The sequence below is a fragment of the Camellia sinensis genome, chromosome 12 (genome assembly GCF_055761805.1).
Source record: "Camellia sinensis isolate YWXY chromosome 12, ASM5576180v1, whole genome shotgun sequence".
NCBI lineage: Eukaryota > Viridiplantae > Streptophyta > Magnoliopsida > Ericales > Theaceae > Camellia > Camellia sinensis.
Window position 1 is genome coordinate 70,225,923 of NC_138972.1, and position 7,007 is coordinate 70,232,929.

Sequence of the window (7,007 nt, forward strand, 5' to 3'; positions counted from 1 at the left end):
CAGAAAGTCTATGGCCTTCTTTAACAACTGAAAAAATGGCTTATATTTATCTGAACTCCGATTGATGAATCTATAACGCCCCCCAAAAAATATTGACATCTAATATATCAAGATTAACTCTTAGTTATAATCTAAATCTCATTACTTCTCATTATTACATACAACAACTTTGAATAATATAGACATTTCAATAGTCAACATTCATACTAAATCACCATTTTTCTATTAACAATATCCAACATGAGATTTCACAAAAGAGAAACCCCTTGCATTAATGCATTCACCATCTTTAAGATATGAATTTTTATGGCATGTGATAATAACAAATTAAAGCAACAAAATACCAATTAATGCCTTAATGGCTGCAAGTTCCAAGGCTTTTTCCGGTTACAACAAAGTGGTTTTCAAACCCATACCCTTGGCTTGCAAAGAAAACAAAACAATAATTGAGTCTTGTGCTCCAAAAGATCCTCCACGCCTTCATTTTGGCAGAGGCACACCACAATCACCTGAAAAATGGTTTCCACTAAGGGATGAGCATAAAGTCCGGCAGAGATAATCTAAATAAAGTGCATGCAGTTTAACAATATCATGAGGTGCAATGCATATAAGATGCCAATGCCAAAAATCATAGGTTTTCTTATTTGAAACTCTCATGCCATGCACTTGTTCAAAAGCATAACCAATTCAATTATCCATTTCATAGAACAATGAGCGGTAAATACGACATTGGTAATCCCTAGGCTGGTGTCTACAAGTAGGCATATCGAGTACTATCAAATCCCCACTTTACCGGTCTCTCACCGGAAGGGCAGTGGTACCTCCTCCGCGCGTGTTTTCGGTCTTTCACCCTGGACACTCAGGCCAACTTAACCAACATCTAACTACACCCCCTATCCGGACTTACCAAACATATTTACCCCATAACTCAACACTTTTCAAATATTCCCAAAGAATCAATTTGAAACAAAACCAATTTCTCAAATCCAATGCGAGAATTTAATCATCAGACTATGTAATGTTCAATGCCATGCATTAATTTGAAAATATTTCAATTTACCTATTTCACGTGCTACTTCTATAATAATCAATATAACCCTCCACGGTTGCCCAAACAATTATCTCCATACAAAAATATAAATTTCAAGAGACAAACATGACTCATAATCTCATATTTTCAATCATTTCAACATAGAAGTAACAATCACATGTTTAATCTCCTCTTTTCCAACTCAATCAAGAATCATAATATTCTTTAAAAAAAAAAATCATCAATCTTCCCTTTTTATTCAACTCAAGAATTCATCAAAAACTTTCATAATGCCAAAAAAAACATATTTTCTTTCAACAATCCTCAATACCTCAACATGACAAATATTCTCATCTTTCTCAAAAGTTCAATATATTCAAATTTAACAATTTTCAAAAGAAACCTCAATAGTTTTTCAATATTCCCAACCACATTCTCATCAATCTCATCCCTATAAACATCCACTTTCAAATTCTCATTTATTCAAATAAACATATATTTTTAACTCTTGTAAGCTTTTCACAAACTCATCCCAAAAATCTAAATCTTAACATTTAAGTTTCTAGGTTTTATTAAAATTTGGGGGTTTCTCAAAAATAAAATAAAATAAAATAAAATACATTCTCCAACATCCATGAGTCATACAAAAACCAAACACAACTAGCAATGGATTTTCAAAAAAAAGTTGAAAACTTTCTCCTTTTTATACATCTAATATACCATTAATAAAACCCTAATCTTTTCAAATATCACACTATCAAAATAACACATAATAAAGCTAAAACACATACACAATGTTTAGAAAATCCCTACCTCAAAAGCTAGAAGGGGAAACAAGTAAAAATTCCAATTTTCGACTTTGTCGGATTTTGATCTCCACCGGTCAAAATGTTGCTCTCACCAAGCTCTTCACTTTGGTCTCAAGAACATGGGTCTAAAACCTAATAGATTTTGGTGGATCATAGAGTTTGTGTGATGAATGTAACAAAAAAAAAATTCAGAGAGAGAGAACCGGAGCCGAGAGAGAGACCAAAGAGAGAGAAAGAAGAAAAACAGGGAAATGTTCTACCTACCAAGAACAAAAGAAAAGGAAAGGAAATGAGAGAGGAGAGAGAGCGGGCCCACGTGTGTTGATTTCAATTTTTTTCTTTTTTTTTCAAATCAATGCAAATATCTATCTATACATATACATCTATATATATATATATATATCAATTAAAAGTATATTTTAAAATTATTAATGACAAAAAAGATATAATATTTTCTCACCACAAAATATAATGCATTTGATGGTACACACCATAAATATTTGTAACTCTCTCAAGATTATAAAATAAATAATAATAATAAAAACAACAATAATACATGGTTACAAACGGGTCATGATTCAATCAATTGGATCCAAAATGAATGGAGTTTAATAATTTAAAATAAATCTCCAACTCAGATTCAAGTATAAATAAATTTTAAAAGACTTAAGGTGGTCCTCACCATTCACATAATTAAATATGAACTAAAATGCTTAAGTGTGGGCTAACCAAATAAGTCCCAAAAATTAAATTTATATCTCATTTAATACTCAAGACCCAAGAATAAAAAATTAAAAAAATTGCCAAATAGGCCTGACGAAGTCGAAATCAACAAGTAATATAATTTGTTTTCACCAATTTAAATAGAATGGTTCACAACATGATGATAATAATAATAATAATAATAATAATAATAATAATAATAAGGGCAAAAATTCAATTTGCTTCAACTCGTTACAACCTTCCCCCCTTAAGGAATTTCGCCCCCGAAATTCGTCTTTATAAAAAGAATAATGGAATTTTACTCTTAACATAATCACTTGAGCCTCAAACTCTCAATAGCCATTTTCACATTGACACATTCTTTCAATACCCCAAACATGTACTAAGCTCACTTTCAAGAATTTAACACTCTCTTACCTTCCATTGTAAAAGACACTGTAACCAAAATCGAAACTCTCAAACTCACTTTAATCATATTTTGTAAACACAATAATAACTCCTCAATTATGGTATATAGCTTAATCAAACAAGAATGACGAACGGTCTAATCCAATCGGCTCTACAATCATGATAACATCTCATTCTAATTACATCTGCAAAATTATTTTACTAATATGAAGTAACAAATTTTCAGTAGGCTAAAAAACAAAATTTCTACACCCAGCATCCATGATATCAAGATATATTGTTCCATAGAAGCCACCCCTCAACTTAAAACCACTCGTACTAGAATTTCAACGAACAATTTATAATAGAAGGAAAAAAAAACATAGGTGGTTTTTGCAACATGTAAGGGGTTAATTAAAATCTATTGAACTCGCAATTGGAATACAACCGTACTCATAATCTCACTTGAACACGTTCAAACACACCTAAAAAATTTGCTTACTCCACACAACTAACTCAACAGATCACAATAACAAAGAATCCCACTACTTTGAAGAGCACTCAGAAAAGTATTCAAATATTACACACCATTAGAGATGACTCATCACAAACAATTTTTTCCATAGTCTAGTGCAACAATTTACTTAATATCCACCCAAAGTGATTATCTCAAGACTCTTAATCAATGACAACACCCTCCCTTTGGAGGCACAATTCAATGACATATCTTGTAATCGCAACCGTCACACGACAACTAACTCATCTCAATATTAAATGAATTCATACTCGATTATCCTATTGAATAAAACTAATACAAACAATGACTTCAAATATTTCATCCCATGAGAACCTCCATTCATCCCCTAATACAATCATATTTTTCCATGAATTATTCCAAAAACAAAATTCACGGATCACCTTAGCCTCAACTACTTCACTTGAACAAGAAGAAACACCAACCCTTACGAAACATAATGCAATCATGCCAAACACACTACTCAAAAATTCTTAGCCACAACTTTAGTTGCCCAACCAAACAATTTTTGTATTATTTTTACCCATCCACTCTATTTCTTTCACTCGATGAACCGATTAACAGTTTACGCAAAATTATCTACATCCACCCACACAATTTCACTATAGCATAGAATTTACCCAAACGCTCACACAACGCATTTCGAGTCCACATAGAATTCATCAAGACTAGATACACATTCTAACAATACTAAGGTACTCCTAACAAAAGTTAACTCAAAGCCACTCTCATTCTTTAAAATCCAAGCCATGACACTAATGCCAAAGTTACAACATGATTCTACATCACACTAATATTACGATAACCTGCGAGATCAAGCACAAATTAAACAACTCTTACTACACTAACTCACTTATTGACAAGTATTAATATTGCTCTTGAGGTCAGTTATCAAAATAGTCTACCTCTCACCCTAGAAGTATACAAAACCAATCACAATAAGACACATATAAAGATTAACACTGAAACAGTTCTAAGATTTCCAAATAGTTAATAAAGAGATTAACCTCAAATTATAATAAAATCTCTCCAAAGGAAATTCAATGTACATCCCTCACCAAAAGAAATAATACTACACATCCGATACAAAATTCTAACTAAAATAAATCTTTTCAGTATTTCAATCCAATCACTACTAAATTTGCTCTACACCTGAAAAATAATTTAACTCAAAAGTAATCCACCACAGTTTACTAAAGTCCAAAGAAAACAAAATCGAATCCTCATAACTGCTCATGTCACAAATAACAACACCAATTACCATATCAGATTCACCATGAAAGGCCTACACAACTCAAGACGAAAGGTTACCCAAACAAATACTTGTAGTTGTAGTGACTTTGAAATCTCTTTGAAGTCTTTAGCCAGCTCGCTTCTACCCAAATTCTAAAAGATACAACCACAAGCTATGATACCACTCATTCACTCTAAAAAAAATTCTATGTCAACAATAGTCATCCCATAACAATTTCCAAGGCTAACAAAATAACGAGAGTACTTCATACCAATTTATTCCCTGACAAGGAGTCTACCAAATAACTTCTTCTAAGGTAATATCACCACAAAACACGATGAACCAAAATTAAAATAAGGAATCATCTTCTATAAGGCAAAACTAAATACATTTAATTAAGAAAACACTAGCCACTTAAGGTCAAATACACTCAAATTGAACTCAATGGTAATATTAGACCAACATACCAACAACACGAATTCTCACCACACTTGTAGCAAAACGAAGGATCAATATAAGGGATTCATAACTCTAACACCAAGGATACAAAACAATCTTGTAGCTAAAGGACAAGGGATACAAAATAATCCCCATTTCCATTTTATGAACCACACCATCGCGACACATACCAAATTTAACCCAAAATACTCTCCTCTACCTTCCATCTTCACAATTTCTAACTCATACATAAAAGTAACTATAAAAGTTAACATCAATCACTCTCGATGAGTCAAGCATAAATTCTCATGGAAATACTCAAATTACCACCATACTAATTATCCTAAAGCACCTAGTTTAGAATTATAATATCCTCACAAAGTAATCTTAAAAATTTTCTCTAAGAACATTGGTTGCTAACACAACTCCACAACATCTATCACACCATGTCCCTCAACCCTCATTTATTGCATTCGAGAACATTAACAACTAACTCTGAGACAATGGACTCCACCAATCTCGAAGGCACTCGAAACTCACCTACATGTTCTAAAATATCACCTCACAAGTCAATATTGTTACTACTAAAAATCCCATCAAATGGCACAACCCAAATCAAATTTAATCTCATTCCAGTCTATCTCAAAATTATTTATCCCATTTGCCCTCTTAGGATTTGCAGCAAAATTATGAATAAAACAAACTCTCTAAGAAACACATCTCTTATTACACACTATAATTTCCATTATGCTAAGACTATGTTTATTCCCAAACACATACAAAATAATTGGCCTAAGGCCCATCACTAACCTCACAAGTAGTCCATCAAGCAAGTGAAACAACTCAACCATAACTAACTTCATCTATCCCATGAAAATTTAGAACTAGTTTTTACGTGTTCTAATGTCAACAATCCAAAGCATATTATCTTAGATTACTTTAATCACCATTAAAGTCACAACCAAACCATACTATTATGATAAGGTTAATCTCTAACTCACTCTACTAAGATTTTTCATCTAGTCCACTTCTACGAACTTGATATAAAGTTCAAAAATAATTAACTCCTCATAACAACAAACTATTTGCTACGCAACATAACCTCTACTACACTTACCCTACAATCGTATAAATCGGTAAGCCTACACTTCAATGCTAGTTCCACGACATCTTGACCAATCATCCCGACCATATTACTCTAGCTTACACCTTCTTTCTGGAGGGAAAGGTATCCTCCTGCATGAGAACACCTGGGCACCCCGAGTGCCTCTATTACGGCCTCTCCCACTTTATGACATCTTATATAAGAGACAGAATTTAGCTCAGAAGTAAGTACTCCACACTAGCTCTAACACGCTGCGTACGGATTAAACATAAACCTACACATGTATCTACATCACAAAAGGCAAACCATATAAGCACATAGTCACATAGAGCACATACGAGTTAACCCTCCAAGATATTGGCTCGTCCCACAAACACTCAAAGACTTCCAAATAGAAATAGCATTGATCAAGTGCTTTTCTAAAAGGACTTTTAAGAATCTCATGAACGCAAATCACATCTTAGAAGTTTAACCCTATACCCATATAGTCACATAAATATGTTATCACATAGCACATAAGATGTGCAACATTTTTGACTAGCAAAATGAACCCATTACAATAAAAATCACTTCCCGCGAGCCCCAAGTATTCAAACCCGATAGCTCTGATACCAAGTTGTAACACCCCCCAAAAAATATTGACATCGAATATATCTAGATTAACTCTTAGGCATAATCTAAATCTCATTACTTCTCATTATTACATACAACAACATTGAATAATATAGACATTTCAATAGTCAACA

General features: G+C 32.8%; 1 long non-coding RNA gene across 1 annotated transcript; it reads right to left on the reverse strand.

The window, feature by feature from the left end:
• Positions 1 to 200: 200 nt before the first annotated feature.
• Positions 201 to 2,179, reverse strand: LOC145804551 (uncharacterized). Its single transcript, XR_014346538.1, has 2 exons — positions 1,844 to 2,179; positions 201 to 509 (listed from the first exon to the last, which is right to left on the reverse strand). It is a non-coding gene; the product is annotated as an uncharacterized LOC145804551 (long non-coding RNA).
• Positions 2,180 to 7,007: the final 4,828 nt, after the last annotated feature.